Source organism: Antechinus flavipes, chromosome 1 (assembly GCF_016432865.1).
Source record: "Antechinus flavipes isolate AdamAnt ecotype Samford, QLD, Australia chromosome 1, AdamAnt_v2, whole genome shotgun sequence".
NCBI lineage: Eukaryota > Metazoa > Chordata > Mammalia > Dasyuromorphia > Dasyuridae > Antechinus > Antechinus flavipes.
Genome location: NC_067398.1, coordinates 445,694,006 through 445,714,700, shown reverse-complemented (window position 1 = coordinate 445,714,700; position 20,695 = coordinate 445,694,006). Strand labels below are relative to the sequence as shown.

The following is a 20,695-nucleotide window of genomic DNA, read 5'->3' as shown; positions in this document are numbered from 1 at the left end:
TGGTCATTGTTCTGTAAGAAATGACCAGCAGGATGAATATAGAGAGGACTGGCGAGACTTACATGAACTGATGCTAAGTGAAATGAGCAGAACCAGAAGATCATTATACACTTCGACAACGATATTGTATGAGTACATATTTTGATGGAAGTGGATTTCTTTGACAAAGAGACCTGAGTTTCAATTGATAAATAACGGACAAAAGCAGCTACACCCAAAGAAAGAACACTGGGAAACGAATGTGAACTATCTGCATTTTTGTTTTTCTTCCCGGGTTATTTATACCTTCTGAATCCAATTCTCCCTATGCAACAAGAGAACTGTTCGGTTCTGCAAACATATATTGTATCTAGGATATACTGCAACATATCCAACATATAAAAGACTACTTGCCATCTAGGGGAGGGGGTGGAGGGAGGGAGGGAAAAAAAATCAGAACAGAAACGAGTGTCAATATAAAGTAATTATTAAATAAAAAAATAAAAATAAATAAAAATAAAAAAAAGACATAGAAAGATCTCAACTATTTTTGCTAATGTGAATTTTGAATTCTAATGTTACATGTTTTAAAGAGAATAATAATCTCACATGTATAATATGGAATGCAGCTATCTGAGAGAAGCTATTTAAGTGAATGAATGAAAAATAGAATGAATTAAATTTTTACTAATCTGAATTTATAGGATCTATTGAGAGTATATTGCATTTTGACAGTATATTATATATTGTATGTTCCTAAGCATTATGGTAGAGATAAAGAAAGGAATTTTTATATGTTTATGTGCATTAAATTATGAAATGGTAGTTTGAAGGCCCTTTGACTATGGTAGCTATCATATGCTGAAGATATTTTGTGGATCAGGATATTCTATAAACTATATTTCAAAATCCTCTAGCAGCATATTTGCTTTTATTTTATTTTTTTTGAAGCATATGTTTGAAACTAGGTGACATAGAGAATAGGTTGCAGAGCCTGTAGTCAGGAAGGCCTAAGTTTAAATTTTGCTTTTGATATTTACTAGCTGTGTGATCCTGAGTGAGCCACTTAATATAAATTAACCTGTTTTTCATCTCTAAAATAATTATTTAACCTGTACTTCTGAGGGTTATTGTGAAAATCATGTGATGTAATAGTAAAATGTTCTGACTAGTGCCTGACACATGCACAGTAAGAATTATACAGATGTTAGCGACTATTATAACTATTACTTTTTATTGTGCTGAATGGTCACTTGTTAGTTATATTTTCAGGGTTAAGGGAGAGAGACCTTTAGGGGAAGAAGTCATTTCCCCAATAACACTTAACTCCCTCTGATATCTCCATGGCCACCTGATACTCTACTGGAGGAATGATGACTCCATCTATATTGTATAATCCTCCTTCTGTATTGGAACTCCCCTTAGTGAGCTTTCTCAGCTTACAGTTAAAGAGATCTTTCTCTTATCCACTTTACACCAAAAAGGAGAAAATTCTCAGATGAATTTTGCTATATAACTCTTAGAATCCATCAATTCCACATATATTTAAACTGAATTCTTTGACTACTCTCATCTAATGTCTTCTGCTTTGTTTAAATGTCATCTGACTTTTGATCACAAATCTATTTTATTTCATTGATACTGTCATGAAACTCTGGTCAAGCAAGTGTCTCCAGAACTCAAACTTCCTTGATACTAGGGTAAGAGAATCCTTAACCTTTTGATTATTCTATTTTATATAAATAGCAATAGTTATATTCCTTAGAGCAAAAGATAGATGATTCAAATACAGGGACTACAATTTCAGATCAAGTATTATTTCTCTGCTTCCAGAGTTGTCACTATAGCTCCACAGATTTGTTTTTTGATGACAGTCCAAATGTAACCATTTTATTTCCTAATGCTTGGCAACTAGTATTAATATATGTTTATTGATTACTTCACATTATATATGTCACTTAGAATTTGTTTTATGAATGAATGAAACAATAAAACTGCTTTCTTCATAGCATCCTTGTAAGATGGATCAAATCTTTTTTTATCCAAAGTGGATTAATAAAAATACCTGTGCTTTATCCATAGCAAGCAATTAGTGGGTGTTAGAGTTGAGCCTTAAACCAAGGTCTTTTGATCCAACCCTCTTGGCCTATCAGGCCTAATCCATTTCCATTTTTCAAGTGAGGATGGTTTGAAGCCTGCAATACTTGCTTTTGATAGAAATGGGTTAAATTCAGTCAGCTATGACAAGGGTTATTAGTGAAATATTTCTTCCAGGTTAGAGGTCATATGGGCTTAGATCAAAAGATTTTGGTAATAGGCATGTGCATAATAATGGAAAAATAGACAAGACATTATCTTGGGAAGAGAATCAATTGTTGTTGACATGACAAGTGCTAGCTTATTTGTCTACTTCTTTTCTTCCTCCTCCTCTCCCTCTGTCTCCTCATCCTCCTCGTTCTCTTCCTCGTCTAGCTTGGCGTGCTGGAAGTAGTATTTACTTATGGTGTGGAACTGTATTTCTTGATACTGTAGAAAGCTAAGTAGAGCTACAGTAGGGCTAGATCTGATCAAGTGTTCATGGTAGCTCATACTATAATATGATGAGCCTCCAAGAAAAGAGGACTAACAGGCTGTCTAAGGAAGAACAAACCATCTCAACTTGAAAGTGAAATAGGCAATTTTTTTTCTAATTAGTATTAGAATTAGGCACATTCATCAACATGGGTGAATCAAGAAGATCCAGCATAGAATTGTGCCCAGTTCTAATGTCTTAGCATGTAATTTTGGGAAAAAAGAATATAAACTGTTATTAAAAAAACAAAAAAAAACAAAGAAGAATCGGTGAGATCAGATTAAGGAAAGGGACAGAGAAATTAGATACCAAAAAAGAACATTTTCATAGAAAAGCAGATGACATAAAGAAAATTGTATATGAGAATATGAATCTTTATTTCAGACAGCTTGTTTTTAAAGCATATGATAAATTATACATATTGATTTCAAAACTGTTCCCTTTGTATTTCTTTTTGAGTTTCCATCTGTTTTTGATGCATAGTTCTTAAAATGTTTCTGTGTGTGTGTGTGTGTGTGTGTGTGTGTGTGTGTGTTAATCAATAACGACTATTTTGGTGGAAAAGTAAATAGGATTGAAAAAATGTAGGGAGGATATACTGGTAGATAGAAATACATTTATTTAAACTAGGAAAAGGGTAATACTAATTTGTAAAATACATTCATACCATAGTTATGTCCAACAATGTATATCTCTGCACCTTATGCCCATCTTCTATCAGGAGGTGGGTAATATGCTTTATCAGTGAGTCCTTTGGAAATTGCTCATCACCCACATTACCCACATAAAAACTATAATTTTGAACAGTATTCTTACATTTCTCAACACATTTTAAAAAACATTATTATTGGCCTTATTTAAATTGTTTTGCTGGTTCTGCATACTTCATCAGTTCATATTATACAGAATTATTCTCCCTCTCTTCCAGCCGTCTACTAATCACTGGGAAGGCAAACAATATGATGTCAATTATCCATAAGAAGTTATGCAAATCATATTTCTATATTAATAATTTTTAAAAGCAAGAAAAATAAAGAAAATGAAAGACATATACTTCAGTTTGCACTCAAAGTTCATCAATTCTCTTTCTGGAGGTGGATAACGTTTTTTCATCTTGAGCTTTGTGAAATTGTCTTGGATCATTATATCAACAAGAGTAGCCAGATCTTTCACATTTTGTCATCATTACAATATTCTTATTACTGTACACTGTGATCTCCTGGTTTTACTCATGTAACTTTTATTTGTATCAATTCATATAGGCGTTACTAAGATTTTTTTATGAAACTACCCCTCTCATAATTTCTTATAGCACAGTGGTACTCCATCACAATTATATACCACAACTTTGATTTCTAATTCTTTGTCACCACAAAAATAACTGTTGTAAATATTTTTGTATACCTAGGTCTTTTTACTTTTTCTCTGATTTCTTTGGTAGACAAATCAGTAATGGTATTTCTGGATCAAAGAATACACATAGTTTTATGGTCTTTCAGGCATACTTCCAAATTATTTTCTATAATGGCTGGATCTATATACAACTCTCCCAGTAGTTCATTAGTGTAGCTGTTTTTGTTTATTTCTTCCAGCATTTGTCATTTCAGATAGATTTAATGTTGTACCTTAGAATTGTTTCAATTTCCATGTCTTCAAGCAATAGTGACTCAGAGTATTTGTTTTCATATGCCTATAGAGAGCTTTGATTTCTTTTTCTGCAAATTGCCTATTTGTATCCTTTGACTATTTATCATTTGGGGAATAACACTTATTTTTTAAAATAAATTTGACTCAGTTTTTTATTAAATATATGTTTGAGAAATGAGGTCTTTATTAGACAAAAATGCTATAAATGTTTTAAATTACTTCATTGTCTATGAACTTTTTATCAAAATATAATTCCCTGGTTATCTCTATAAATTAGATCTATTTTTATTTTTGCTTTGTATGAGATCATCATTGCCTTTTTTCCTCAGCAAAAGTATATTAGATTTCTCTTCAGCCCTTCATTTTAATTCTGTACATCTTTCTGTTTTGGATTGTCTCTAGTACATAATATTGTTGGATCTTGGTTGCTAATCCATTCTGCTATCTACTTCTGTTTTATGGGTGAGATCATTACTTTGCCACTCATAGTTATGATTGCTGTGTACTTCTCTCTATCCCATTTTCTTCTGTTTTTTTTCTCTCTCCCTCTTTTATCCTGTTTTTTACTCAAAAGTCTATTTTGATTGTAAATATGGTTTACTTTAATCTGCCCTCTCCTTTATTATACTCCTCCTTTTTCCTTTTCCTTTCCACTCCAATTTTCTTTCTGGTTTAAGTTACACTTCTATTCATAGCAGAATGTGTGTGCATATGCATGTGTGTTCAAGAATCATGCGCCATCACCCCATTTTTACCCTCCATTGTAATAGCTACTTATTGAATGCTATTTTATTGAGAAAAGTTTCCTCTTTTTACCTCTCCCTTCTCTCTTTTCTTTGTGCATCTCATTTTCTTACCCTTTCAATTTTTTTGGAGATCATTCTAACATGATCACTTCACATCCATGATTGCTATCTATGTAAACTTCTTTTAACTAATAATGATAAAGTTGTTAGGAATCACATGTATCATCTTTTCCATACAAGAATGCAAACAATTTAATTTTATTGAGACTCATTATTATTCTTTCATGTTTACGTTTTTATGCTTTTCTTGAATCTTGTTTGAATATCAAATTTTTTATTCAGCTCTAGTCATTTTGTCAATAATGCTTGAAAGTCATCTGTGTCCTTCAGTTTATATTTTTCCCACTAAAGGAACACACTCAGTTTTTCTGGATAGATGATTCTTGGTTGTAATCCTAGCTTCTTTGCCCTCCAGAATATCATATTCCAAGCCCCTTGCTCCTTTAATATGGAAATGTTTAAATTTTGTGTGATTTTGACTGTGGCTCCATGATATTTGAATTGTTTCTTTCTGGATGTTTTCACTATTTTTTCTTTGACCTGGGAGCTCTGGAATTTGCTAAAATATTCATAGGAATTTTCATTTTGGGATCTCTGGGAGATGATTGGTACACTTTTACCCTCTGGATCTAATTTATTGGGACAATTTTCCTTGATAATTTCTTAATTATTTTGTCTAGGTTCCTTTTGTGATCATGGCTTTCAGGTTGTTTAACAATTCTTTAATCATCTCTCCTATATTTTTCCATTTTTTATTTTTTAAATTTTGTTTTTCATATACATTGTTTTTATGAATCATGTTGGGAGAGGAAAAAAATGGGAAAAGCCATAAGAGAGGAAAAAAAAGAAAAATGAAATTAACATAATATGTGTTGATTTACAGTCAATCTGCATAGTTCTTTTTCTGAGCACAGATGGCATTTTCTATCTAAAATCTATTGGGATTGCTTTGGGTCACTGAACCACTGAGAAGAACTGTCTTTTATAGTTGATCATTGCACATTCTTACTTTTATTGTGTACAAAATATTCCCGGTTCTGCTTGTTTTGCTCAGCATCAGTTCATGTAAATCCTTCCAGGCCTTTCTAAAATCATCTTATTCATTATTTTTTATAGAACAATAATATTCTATTATCTTCATGTATTACAAATTATTCAGCCATTTCCCAATTGATGGCCGGGACATCTACTCATTTTCCAATTCTTTAATACCAAAAAAAAGAGCTACTACAAACATTTTTGCACATGCAGGTTCTTTCACCTCCTTTATGATTTCCTTGGAATACAAATCCAGTAGTGACACTATTGGATCAAAAGCAATGCACAGTTTGACAGATATTTGGGCAAAGTTCCAGAGTGCTCTCCAGAATGGTTGAATCATCTCATATTTTTCAAGAAAGTTTTTTAATTGAGGTATTTAACATTTTCTTTTATTTTTCCTTTGTTTTATTGTTTTTTGATGACTTATGAAGACATTAACTTTTACTAACCCAGTTCTAATTTTTTAAGGAAATATTTTCTCCAGTGAGATTTTGTATCTTTTTACATTTGGTCAGTTCTATGTTTTTAAAGAGTTCTTTTCTTCAACTCTTTAAAGAGTTCTTTTTTTTTGTGCCTTTTTTTTTTTTTTACCATTGGACAATTTTTATTTTTTAGAGTGTTATCTTTTCCAGTATTTTTTGTGCCTCTTTTTACCAAGCTGTTAATTTTCTCTTAATAATTTTCTTTAATTAGTCTCATTTATTTTTTCAGTTTCTCTGCAGCTATCCTTACTTCTTTCTTTAACTTTTACAGGAATTCTTTTTGGGCTTGATATCAATTCACTTTTCTTTAAGGCTTTGAGTGTAGCAGTTTTGATTTTATTGTCTTCTTTTGAGTTTATGATTTTTTCTGCGTTTTGATCTCCCCTCTCACCACAGTAACTTTCTATGGGCAAGTTGTTGTTATTGCTTGCATGTTCTATTTGGCTGCCCATTGAACTTTATATTTAAGTTGTTCTCTGTTCACCTTAGGTGAGGAGGCACTGTCTCAAGCTTCAGGTTTTTTGTGTAGCCATTTTCAGTACTAGTAGTTTGAAAGTTTTTGTTGTTTCCATTTTTCAGGGGAAAGAATGACACTCACAACTAGGTGAATAAGGAAAAATCCCTTAGAGAAACTGATGATTAAGTTCATCCTGGAAAGGAGGTTAGGGTTTTATATGCAGGGTAGCATATAAAAAGCATAGAATTAAATTTTTAAAAATATGGAATAGAGACTAGCAAGTAATCCAGTTTAGTTCCAAAGTAGAATATGTATTAGAGAGTAATTTATATTCGGTCTGGAAAGATACTTGATGATAATTCTCGGTAAATTTTTTAAAAAATTACTTAACTTGGGATATTATAAATGTCAGATTGAGTGACTGAATTTTCATTGTTGATATTATATATAGGAAACAAAGTATGAAGTAGAATAAGAATGTTGGCCAAAGTTTTGGAATGAGCATAGCTTCATATTTTTTTTCTATATGGTGCATTAAACTGAGATAAGAGAGGGAGAACAGATGTTTGAAAGATTTGTAATTGTTTGCTTTTGTTTTTACTCTATAGCTTATGATAGCAAAACATTTTTCTAAAGAATGAGATATTGTTATAAGGCTTAGTGACAAAGAATCTTTAAATCTGTAAAAGATATCTAGTTGATTTCTCATTTTATAGTCAAAGAAACTGAGTCATAGAGCTTTACCAAAAGGCTCTCAACAAATAAAGTTGATATTTAAAGCTAGGTCTTTTGATTACTATAAACATCCTTTCAGATGTACAGAACACACTTCATTCAGCAATAACTTATTGAGAAAAATAATAGAAAATTGAATCTTTGTCAGAAGAGTTTAGATAACATGATCAAGAGGAAGAAATAAGGTAATAAATTTGGAAAAATAAACTGCGTTGTTTCTTTTTATAAATTGTTTCTCTAAGTTATAACTTAGGAACCAACAATCTTTTTTTTTTTTTCAAGTTGTGCTAGAGGATTTTTCTTTAAGAACCCTACTTATACTTCCTGGGAAAGATGTTTTGGTTCATGTCTGTCCTTTATCATAGATATTTACAGTTGATGACTATCAGTCAGACAATACTCATGAATATTGTTAGCTCCAAAATAACTATATATAGAGAATCTAGCTGTGATCATCTTTATTATAAACTGGATTTACTTTTTTAACAATTTGTATCATCTTGTATCATGCAGAACATTAACAACAGGCTTTACTTGTAGTATATACTCAATTAATATTTGATGAATAGTGAATGAATGAATATCATGTAGTGGATAGAGTACTCCATTATGAGACATACTATACTATGTATAAGCATAAGCAAGCCATTCAGTTTTCCACAAATAAAGTAAATCATGAAAACTTGATCAAATCATATTTCAGACAAGTGTCTGAATGATCGTTTTGTAACTTCGAGCCTGTTAATTTGCTTTTGCCCTTCCAGCTTCCTCATATGTAAAAATAGGGATAATAATAGCACCTAACTTCAAATACTGTTTATGAAGATAAATGATATATTTATCTCACACTCTGTAAACTATAGATTTATAAATCGCTACATAAATATTCTGTTAACATGTGTATTATCTACTCTTTGTATTTTCTATTTCATAGAATTGTGTTAAGAAACAAACCAATGTGTGTGAAGGGTACTGTAATCCTTTGTTGTTCAATAGTTCAATGTTGTCTAGATTCTTCTTGACCATATCATGTCAGTACTGATTATGGAGTTTTCTTGGCAAAGTTACCAGAGTGGTATACGATTTCCTTTTCCAGTGGATTAAAATATAAATTAAGTGATTTATAAAGAATTAGGAAAAAAAACGCAAAACAAAAATTAGAAATAAAATTTAGCCAAACCAAACATTTCACACAGAAATTTGACATTATGCTTCATTCTTATGGACCTCCACTCCTACTTCCACAAAGAAATAGGGGGAAATAGCTTCACATATACCTCTATGGAACCACGCTTGTTAAATCTAATTATGCAATATTCATTATCCTTTTTTTGTGTAATTTTTTCCTGATTATATGTAAAATTAAATTTTAGTAATCAATTAAAAGAAAATTCAAGTTTCAAAGTTTCTTCTTTTCCTCCCATTTGATTGAGAATACCAGTGATTTGTTATAGATTATGTATGTACCACAATGCAAAACTTATTTCCATGTTTTCCATTTTCTAATTTCCAAAACATTACAAAAGAAAACATAGGCCACCCCCCCCCAAATCCACAAAAAATAAATTTTAAAAAAGGATGTTTTGATCTGCATTAAGACTTCATTGATTCTTGGAAATGGATAGTATTTTTCATCCTAAGTCCTTCAAAATTGTCTTCAATCATGGTATTGCTGAGAACAGTTAAGACATATTAGGTTGGCTAATACAAAAGAAAAGAAAAATGACAAATATTGGAAGGCATATGATAAAACTGAGACATTAATGCACTGTTGGTAGAGTTGTAAATTCAGTCATTTTGGAAAGCAATTTGGAACTATAGATAAATGACTTTAAAACCATGTCCAAAATGACTGAATTTACAACTCTACCAGCAGTGCATTAATGTCTCAGTTTTATCATATGCCTTCCAATATTTGTCATTTTTCTTTTCTTTTGTATTAGCCAACCTAATAAGTAGGGGATGGTGTATTAGAGTGGCTTTAATTTGTATTTCTCTGATTAAGAGCATTTATATTTACATTACATTTTTTTGACCATAAATAGCTTTGATTATTTTGTCTGAGAACTGATTGATCACATCCTTTGACCATTTATCAATTGGATAATGATATGAATCCTAATAAGTGTGACTCAAGTCTCTATATAGTTTTAGCGAAACTTGCTGTAAAAAGTTTCAAGTTATGCTTATTGTGTATTTTTCTCCATCCTATTCTTCCCCTCCCCATTTATTCAACTTTCTATTATGTCTTTTCATTCTGTCCAACCTCAAGTATTTTGTTTGTATACCACTTCTCTTCATTTGCGTTCCTTTATATTATATAGCTACTCTCTTTTCTTACTCTTCCCCTCCGACTTTCTTGTGGTGGAAGGTAGGTTTCTATACCCAATTGAGTGTGTATGTTATTCCTTCTTTGAGTCAATTCTGTTGAAAGTAGGGTCGAAGCACTTAAACCATGCCCCCTTCACATTCTCCATCTTCCTTTTCATTATAAAAGCTCTTTTGTGTCTCTTTTATGTAATATAATTTATCTTTCCCCTAACATTAATTCCTCCTTATCCTAGGGCATTCCTCTTTCTCACTCTTGAATTTTATTATTCATATTCAAGTCACATCCGGGGCTTCTGTTTACATAGACTCCTAATTGCCCTATCAATGAGAAACTCCTTAGCAGTTATAAGTATCATCTTCCCAGGAATGTAACAATTTAACCTTTTTGATCTTTTATGGTTTTTCTTTCCTGTTTATCTTTTTAAGGTTTTAAGTCTTGTGTTTCAAAGTCATTTTTAAAAAATCAGCTCTGGTCTTTTAATCAGAAATATTTGAAAGTCCTTTATTTCATTGAATGTGATTTTTCCCCCCTGAGGAGTTATACTCGGTTTTTCAGGGAAGATAATTTTTGGTTTTTAATTCCGGTTCCTTTGTCCTATGAAATAACATATCCCAAGCTCTCTGACCTTTTAATATAGAAGATGCTAAGTTTTATGTTATCCTAACTTTGGATTGAATTGTTTCTTTCTGATTGCTTGCAATATTTTGTTTTAACTTGGAAGTTCTGGAACTTGGCTATTGCTAGCAGTTTTCATTTGGGGATCTTTTTCAGGAGGTGATTGATTTATGGATTTTCTCAGTTTCAGTTTTAGTCTCTGTTTTAGAATATCTGGGAAGTTTTCCTTGATATTTTCTGGAAAGAGTTTATCTAGGCTCTTTTTTTGATCATGGCTTTCAGGCAATTCAGTAATTCTTAATTTACCTCTTCAATCCATTTTCAAGGTCAGTTTTTTTTTTTTCTAATAAGATATTTCAAGTTTTCTTCTTTTTTTTTTCATTCTTTTGATTTTGTTTGATTGTTTCTTGATGTCTTATAGAGTTAGCTTTCACTTGACCAATTCTAATTTTTAAGAATTATTTTCTTCAGTGATATTTAGTACCATTTTTTTCTCTTTGACTAATTCTATTTTTCTTCAGTGAATTTTTGTACAATTTTTTTTTTCATGAGGTCAGTACTGCACTTTAAGGACTTCTCTTCTGCAACTTTTTGGATATCCTTTTCCATTTGGCCAATTCTATTTTTTAAGAATTCCTCTCTTCAGTGGATTTTGTCTTCTTCTTCTTCTTTTTCTTCATCTGCTTCCTTTTTTTCCTTCTGCTTCTTTCTTTTTCTTTTTTCTTCCTTTTTTCTTCCTTTTTTCTTTCTTCTTCTACCTTTTTCTTCCTTCTTCCTTTTTTCTTTCTTTCTCTTCTTCCCTCTAAAACATATCTTTCTTTTTCTTCTTCTACCTTCATCCTTTTTTCATCCTTTTCTTCTTCTTCCTTCTTTCTTCTTCTTCTTCTTCCTCTTCCTCCTCCTTCCTCCTCCTTTGCTCCTTCCTCCTTCCACCTCCTTTTCCTCCTTCTCCTTTTCTTTGTCCTTCTCCTTTTTTTTTCTTTCTTCTTCATATTTCTTCTGGTACTTTTTAGTCCCTCCTTTACCAAGTTGTTGTCTCATTTTTGCTTTACTTTCATTAGTTTTTCTGATTTTCCTCCATCTCTATTATTCGATTTTTAAAATGTTTTAAAATGTTTCTTTTCAGCTTGAGACAGATTTTCTTTCTTTTTCTTTTTTTTTTTTTTTTTTTTTTTGAGGCTTTTGATGTAGCAGCTTTGACTTTTTTTTTTTTTTAACATAGTAACTTTTCATAGAGTGATTTTTTTCCTGGTTGTTTGCTCATTTTCCCTGCCTGTTTACTGACTTTTAAATTCATGTTAAATTTGGCCTCTGTTCACCTTGGGATTGAGAGGGCAATATTCAAAGCCCCAAGTCTTATTGTGCAAGTGTTTTTAGAGCTGAGTATGGGGATCTGTACATTTTCAGTTCTTCTAAGTATGTTCTAAGGAAAGGGCTGTTTATCATATTTGTGTTCTATGAATGACCATGTTGTCTTGGAACTGTGACTAGGGGCTCTTCTATGGCATAAGCTCTGGTGTGCTAGTTCTTCTCACTCTGGTACCCATTACTCTAATCTGGATTTATATATGGGCATTGCATCAGAATCCTACACTCAGTATAGGGACACCTATTATCTCTGTCTCTCTCTCTCTCTTTTTGCAGAGGCATTTGGGATTAAGTGACTTGCCCAGTGTCATACATCTAGGCAATGTTAAGTGTCTGATTCAGATTTGAACTCAGGTCCCCCTGACTTCAGGGCTGGGGCTCTATCCACTGAACCACCTAGCTGCCCCTATAATCTCTTTTTGACTAGTTGTCTGACCTTCTTACTGTCTGTGGGTTTAGTGATCTGGAAATCACTGTAATTCATTTGCCTCCAGAGCATACGGCTGACTTGCTGAGTTGCAGCCAACTTCTATCATATGTGGATACTGCCTTTGCTAGACTAAGCTCTACCCTCACCCTGGCATAATAGATCTTTTTTTGCCAATTTTCTAACTTGTCTTGAGCTGGAAAATTGTTCCATCTATTCTTTTGTGGGTTCTTCCACTCCAGATTTTTATTTTGAATCATAATTTTTAAGTTATTTGGAGAGAAATTTGGGAAGGCTCAGGCAAGTCCCTGCCTTTTTTCTACCATCATAGCTTCTCACTGCAATATTCATTATGGATGATTTAGTGTTTTGTTTTTTTTTTTTTTTTTTCTATTTTCATTGTTTTAGTTATTGTGCATATTGTTTTACTAACTCTATTTAGTTCACTTTATATTAGTTCCTGTAATTTTTTCTGTGTTTATATGTATTTACCATACTTATCATTTCTTGCACCAAAGCAATATTGCATGATAATTTATTTAATTTAATTTTTTTGCATTCTTCATTTAAATACTGCTATAAGTATTTAATGTAATTGGACACTTTCTTTTGTTTTAATTACTTGGTTAGAATTTCTGGGTCAGAGGTTATAGACTTAATTTATTTGCATAATTCCAATTTACTTTTGAAAATGATTATACAAATTCACAGCTTCACCAACAGTGTATGTGTATGCCTGATTTCCATTCCCCCTTCATTTTCATCTTATGTCTTGCTTATGTTTTGCTGAGTGTGAGGCAAAATCTTGGAGTTGTTATCTTGGGTTATAAATGTGGTAATGGTGGCTATAATGTAGATGGTAAGGTTGAGAATAGTTATGGTAGGATTGATATGTACAACAATTGCTATTCAGCCTATGTGTGCGATGGATGAGTAGGCTAGGATTTTTCGTAGATGGGTTTGGTTTAGTCCTCCCCATCCACCTAAGATGGCAGATAAGATTGCAAAAGTGAATTTTCATTTCTTTTAATTTTATTAATTTGGAGTATTTGTCAGTATGGTTGTGGATAGATTTGATAAGTGTTTTGGGCATTGGGATAAGGCAATTGGGATTAAGTGATTTGTCCAAGGTAATATAACTAGTAAATTAGGTGTCTGAATTCAGGTCCTCGTGACTTGAAGTCCTCTATTCTACTCACTGCCCCATCTATCTGCCTTTTGATAACTCTTTTGAGAACTGTTCACATCTTTTGATGAACAGTCAATTGTTAATGTTGTTTAATCTCACTTTTCCGTTCTTTTGCATCTATCACCTAGTAATAATCTTTTCCCCCTAAAAATAGAATTGTTTAATAAATCCTCAATATGTACTAGTATCATATAAAAATAAAATTCTTTGATGATAAGAAAACAGACATTAAGTGTCTGCATGATATAACTTCTGATGAAATATATTTTATATCTAAAATTGCTTGGCTCAGATTTTTCAAGTTTAGTCTAAAGGTTACCTATAGAACAACTATATAGTATATCCTAAAATAAATCATAATAACTTAAAATTACCTTACTTATACTTTGATTAATTATACTTAATTATGCTAAATATACTTTTATTAGTATTTGCAAATAAATAAAATAAGACAAAATTTAATTTAACAAATAATTATCAAATAGCTCTTATGAACAGAGCACTGTAATCGATATTGGGAGGATATTGGAGGCAGTTCTAACCAATACTTTTAATTCAGGTGTGACTTTAGGTAGAAACGAAATATTCCTAAGTCATTGAAAAGTTAACAAAAAGAAGTTTTACTTTTTCCCAATAGCAAATATTTCCAAGAAAGACACGGTAGTTTCCCTCATTACCAAATGGAAATAATACCAATAGCAAATTTTTCCAAGAAAGACACGGTAGTTTCCCTCATTACCAAATGGAAGGATATTGTAAAGGACATGGAAGCTTACCTAATCGTCAGAAATTCATGAAGTTGGAAGATTCTAGATTCCATTTTGCTAAGTTGACCATGCAGTGAGATGCCAGAAGTTACTTTGTTTTCTTCTAGGGAACTCATTCCTACTGTGGGAGAGAAAAAGAAGAGATGGAATTGACTCATATTATGGAGAAATGCTGATAGATATTAGTTTAATTACAGGGGATATATATAACTTAAAGAATAATGAATTTCTCATTTTATGGAACTAAGGGTATAAACTGTTGAAATTTTCAGTGCAAGAAACCAATATTGGGACATTCATAATAATTGGTAGAACTGAATTAATTAATCTATTTTGACAAGCCATCAGGAATTATGCTCAAAAGAATTATAACATCCACATATTTTATATATTATACATATATAATTTGTAATTGACCCAGCAATATTACTATTAGTTTGTTCACAAGGTGATCACAGAAAGGAAAAATAAACTATATGTTTTAAAATATTTATAACAGTCTTTCTTTGTGCTGGCAAAGAACTGAAAATTGACTGAATACCTATCAATTAAGGAATGCCTAAACAGGTTGTGATATAATATTGTGATGGAATACTACAGTGCTGTTAAGAAATGATGAGAAGGTTGATTTTAGACATACTTCCATGAAAGACTTGAATGAAATAATGAAGAATGAAATGAGTAGAGCCAAGACAACATATTAACAGCAATAATTTGGGAAGAACAATTTTGAATGAATGTGTCATTCTGAATATTTGATATATTTAAATAAATTATGAGGGAAGATTTTATTCACCTCCAGAAAAAGAACTGATAAATAAAAGTATGCATAGTATGTTTTTACATATACTTGTCTTGTATGTGTGTGTGTGTGTGTGTGTGTGTGTGTGTAAGAAATGGTGGCCTTCTTTAGACTGAGGTTGGGGAATGAGGGAGAGATGGAGATAGTTTTGAACTTAAAATGTAACAAATAAATAAATTTTTTAAAACGCATGGGAGAGAACAGAAGAAATTTCAAAGGGAGATAGGCAAGCCATCTTTGGAATTAGCATCTTAAATTTATTATGCACTTTAAAGTATTGAACATTAGACAATTTCAAATCATTTTCTATACAATCCTTTTTTCTTCTTTTTAAGTAGTAATATTCACTTTTGATTTATTTATTGATATTTCTCAGATTCAGAAGAATAAATTAAAATACTTAGGGTAAAATTAAATAAAAAAAGAAATTAATATGATGCCAATCTAAAAAAACAGTATTGAGAAGAGAATAAAATAAAAGTCAATAAAAGAATAGATATATAATAACGAGTTACTTCCCTTAGGAGTGGGTATGCTTATTGAAAATTTTCTGTTTTAGTAATGATTCTATTTAAGGAAGGATGAATTAGAAACAAATTTACTCTTAAACACTGCATTAATAATGTTATTAAGAGTTTCCATTAATTATATTTGCCAATTTTCCAGATATACAAACTTCATATCTTAGCTAATTGATATTAAGACAGCACTTTAAGGTTAGCAAAATTCTTCACATGCATAATTTATTTTATTAAATTCACATAACACACTGTGGAGTAGTTTATAAAAATATCTTTTTTTTTTAGCTGTGGAAATGGACACTCAGAGTGTTTGACTAATTTGACTGTGGGTCATATAGCTAGTAAATATCAGAAGATGCATTTGAATACATAGGTCTATTGCTTCGTTAGTAAATTTATTAGTCAAATTTATTGAGAATTCTGTTGTATTTTAACACTTTAAGCCTTTGAAAAGTCATCTTATATGTATTAAGGGAATACCTAATATCCTTAATGAAAATGAAGGCAGAACTGTTTCATATACAGTATATCTATTAGAAATACATTAGTATTCATAGTGACATTTGTATAAAAGTAACTTTTTTTAACCTCTTGAGTAGATAGCATAATTTTGAAAAACCTTTAGTTAACTTTAGAGGTGGTTCATTGAAGTGAATAAGCTCATTTTTATTTAAGAATATCTTTGTAGACTTCCTTGCATTTAAAGTAATAAATACTATTTGTTGTTACTGATTTTTAAAGAGTTAATGTCCACACATTATTTTATTTAATTATCTCAGTCTCTAAATGGGTAGGTGCTACACAAATTAGCATCAAAGCAGGCCTTATTTCATTGGTACAAGGAGCTTCTGTACGAATTAACTCTCTCCAAATGTATGTCAGTACCTTTTCTATAGATTATAATTTGAGAGAGCTTCCTAGAGCATTGAAAAATTAAGTTTCTTGCCTAGGGTCACAGATATTAGCTTTTGCACTCAAATCTTCTTGCTTCTGCATCTAGCCTTCTATATACATTATAGCCTACTTCTTAATATTTTTTACTAAAAAAATTTACTAGTGAGACAATTTCTCCCTTCTTCTAATATTATATAATACAAGTAAATAGGTTCAGAATTAGGAACATAGGACATACCTACAAAAATGAGAAAAAAAATTAAATTGAACCCAAGTACTGATAGTGATTTGTGTACTTATTAGGTTGAGAAATTATGGAGACTCTTTCAGAGCACTTGAGTTCCAGGAATTTTTTGACATGTTTTGCATGTGTTGTAAATTTAAAGATACTATTCATATGTCACATATTCATTTATATATTCTATTATGCATTGTATATTATCATAACACTGAACAAGGTAAATTCATGAGGCAATGCACCTAAGGGAGTGACTATTCCAGTCAGTAAAATATCATAATGAATAATATTTATGTATTATAACGCATATAAATCATGACAATAAATTAATTATCAGGATTTCTTCAGTTTAGAAAACTCTTTTACAATTGAATTTACAACCACTCTATGATTCAATAGTTTTTCTTTGAGATTGCTACAACTGAAAACTACCACAGTTAAACTTAGAGTTAAGCCTATACAAATTTATTTGGATTGGTCCTAGGATAACAAAAATCAGCTACCCCAAACTCCACATTCTTCTAGCTTGTAAGAACCTGTAAGTTACTGTGCCTCATTAGCCTATTAGACCTAAAAATTATTTTACACTCTAATGAAGTATCAGAATATGACATTAATAGGGGAAGTTTCCCTCACTTTTGTGATTATCATCATTAGTGAGAATATCATTTCTAAATCTAACATAGCACTTTAAGGTTTGAGAAGAGCTTTTATTTCTTTTGATCTTATAATAATAATTTAGCCAGATTTCCCTCAGAACCTACTTTACTCTTTCTGCTAATGCTGAATAAGGAACCTTTACTGCATGGCATGTGATACTTTAGTTTGGTGCATCCACAGACTGATACATAGATAAAAACCAAGACAAAGTTCACAATTGACTTCCATACTGCTCTGGACAAACTTAGGATAATTATAGTCTCACAGAAACATCTGAGATTCTTTTCAATCACCCCGTCATAATTGGTCAGGGACTTTTCAGATTTACTTGACTCTTCATGACTTCCATTCAGAATTTTCTTGGCAAAGATGATAACTAGAATAATTTTCCATTTTCCATTTCCTTTTTCAGTTTATTTTATAAATGAGGATATTGATTATGCAGGATAAAATGACTTTCCCAGGTCACACAGCTAGTAAGTATCCGAGGTCAGATTTAAATTCAGGAAGATGAGTCTTCTTGACTGCAGGCTTTGCACATTGTCTACTACACCACCTAGCTGCCCCTGTATAACTGACAATAAAATCTGAGCTAGAAAGTAGTTTGACTATGTAACTTTTCTGCTTAAAAGAAAAGTGACTCCTTATCAAGTAAAAAGACGAGTAGATATTTTTACTGTTCTTATGGCCTCTCAAACCTATTTAAAATGAAAATTATATATGAGATAAAGAATTTCAGATGTTATTGGGTCTGTATCCCAAAGAAATCATAGCAGAGGGAAAAGCACCCAAATGTATAAAAATATTTGTAGCAGCTCTTTTTATAGTGACAAAGAAGTGGAAATTGAGTCTATGCCCACAGTTAGGGTATCGCTGAATAGTTATGATATAAAAATGTGGAATTTGATTGTTCTATAAGAAATGATGAATAGGCTTATTTCAAAAAGGTCTGGAGAATCTTACATTTACTGATAACTGAGTGAAGTGTGCAGAACCAGAACATTGTATGCAGTAACAGTAAGTTTATGTTATGATCAAATATGAAGACTTAGCCCTTCTCAGCAGTTCAATGAACTAATATAATTCCAATAGATTTGGCATAGAAAATGTCATCCACATTTAGAGAGAGAATTATGGAAACTGAATGTGAATCAAAGCATATAATTTTTATCTTTTTTTGTCTTGTCATTTTTTCCCTTTCATTCTGTTTTTCTTTCATAACATGACTAATATGAAATTATATTTAAAAGAATTGCATATATTTAATTTATATCAACTTACTTGCTGTCTTGTGGAGGGGGCAACTAAGGGAGAGAGAGGGAGAAAAATTTGGAATACAAAGTCTTACAAAAATGAAAGTTAAAAATTATTTTTATGCATTTGAAAAATAAAATACTGTTGAAAATTTAACTAGGAAAAGAATTCTAAGTGTCTCTACTCTCTAGAACTTACAGAAAGCTTAATAAGTTAAGCTTGATAGATGGACAAAAATCTAATCCTTAATCATTCCATCTTTCTCTGTCCACTGCAATTTGGCAGTGCTGTAGAAGCTTGACTATGAACTTGCAACAGAATTCAACTGTACTTCTTTTCTTTCTACTGTCTAGAAAACCAAAAGAAAAAAGTTTGCTCTGTTATTACAGGATTCTGCTGCAATTTTATTTAGATACAGAAGTAAGAAAAAAAAATGGAAGTGGGGTGGGAAATCAAAGTAAAGGAAGCTTGTCTAAAACAAAAGGCCTGGAATCCAGCTAAAGCTGATTCCATTCCTCCCCCATCTCCATTCTCACCTCTTCTTTTCCCCTCCTCCCTCCAGATTTTATCTGAGCAAAGACTAAAGTTAGTGGAATTTGGGGAAGGGGGGACTGGAGAGATCTTTAAGATCCAGTCCCCAGGAAAACTAACATCCTAGGTGACAGAAAGTAAGCAGTGGAGGAATATAAAGAGGAAAAAGACTGAAATTGCCAAAGTTCTTAAGAGGTAGAATACCCACTAAAAGACCTGGAGCATAAGCAGAAAAAGCAACAGGGAAGCTAATAATAAAAGAAGAAAAAATGGCTCCACATCAGAGAAAAAAGCTGTCGTTTAAGAATAATATTTTAAGACAAATAAAAATGAATTAAAATCTGATGAGGCAGAACATCCTGTGGATTCGTAAGAGAGCATGGAATCACTGCATGATGTTCTTATATAGTGTAAAACGGAATCATTTTCACATGAGGGAAGCAGAAACAAAAGAGACGATGGAATATTTATAGACAGATTTGTTAAGAAATACATATTATTCTCTTGGTAGCATGATGCTTCCTACCCCTTCTTAAATTTAAATTGTACTGATACTTTACTGTGATTAAAAAAAAGATATCTTATATTCCCAAAGGCTCTCCTGGTGGAGCCCAAACAGTGCTAACTTTTCTCAGGTTGGAAATGCTTTGATTTATGAGCCTATATAGTGACTATATATATATATATATGGCACTATGGAAGAAGCACTATAGCTGAGTTCTCCTAACATTCCCCACTAAGAAACTTTAAAATTGTGCCTCAAATTGAATTCTGGAGAGCCTTACAGAGCATTAGGGTGAAACATTTCTCCATCTCAAGACAATTTTGGAGGCTGGAAAGAGATTTTTGTGACAGTGGTGTGGGGACTGGTTGAGAATGAATGTGGTGGCAATTCCAATCAAAAATACTGGAGGTAACAAAAGCAACAGCATTAGTTTTGGAAGCACTCACACCAGAGACTGTAAGGGGCTCTGGCAATTGTATAGAGACTATTCCAAACCTCTGTGCTAACACTAGATGCAGAATATGGTGACATCTGGCCATCCGATTGCCTATGTCTACCAGATGCCTATAGCCTTATAGTTACAGGGCAACATGGAGCACTTACAATGACAGGGAAACAATAGTCCTGCAGAGATAGCTTGAGGATGCAAGTAAGCAGAAACCACAAATCTCTGTAGATCATACCACTTAGTAGCCTTCCATCTCCCCTCGCCCCCCCCCAATTAATTCTGAAACAGCAGCTTGAAAAATCCCTACCTTGGGAATAGAACTTAGTTTTAGCATAAAGTCCAAGATATAGTCTTGGGATATAGTCTGGGAAAAAGAGAACTTGACCATAAAAAGCTATTGGAAAGATCAAGGCACAAACTTAGAA

General features: G+C 31.9%; 1 protein-coding gene and 1 long non-coding RNA gene across 4 annotated transcripts in view; one reads left to right on the top strand and one right to left on the bottom strand.

Moving 5' to 3' along the window:
• Positions 1-20,695, top strand: part of HNF4G (hepatocyte nuclear factor 4 gamma) — a 169,374-nt gene that overhangs the window by 40,674 nt on the left and 108,005 nt on the right. The window lies entirely within an intron of this gene.
• The window catches only part of LOC127543753 (uncharacterized), a 71,597-nt gene that overhangs the window by 7,899 nt on the left and 43,003 nt on the right, over positions 1-20,695 (bottom strand). The window contains exon 2 of the long non-coding RNA XR_007949299.1: positions 14,427-14,538. This is a non-coding gene — a long non-coding RNA (uncharacterized LOC127543753). The remainder of the gene's footprint in view (positions 1-14,426; positions 14,539-20,695) is intronic.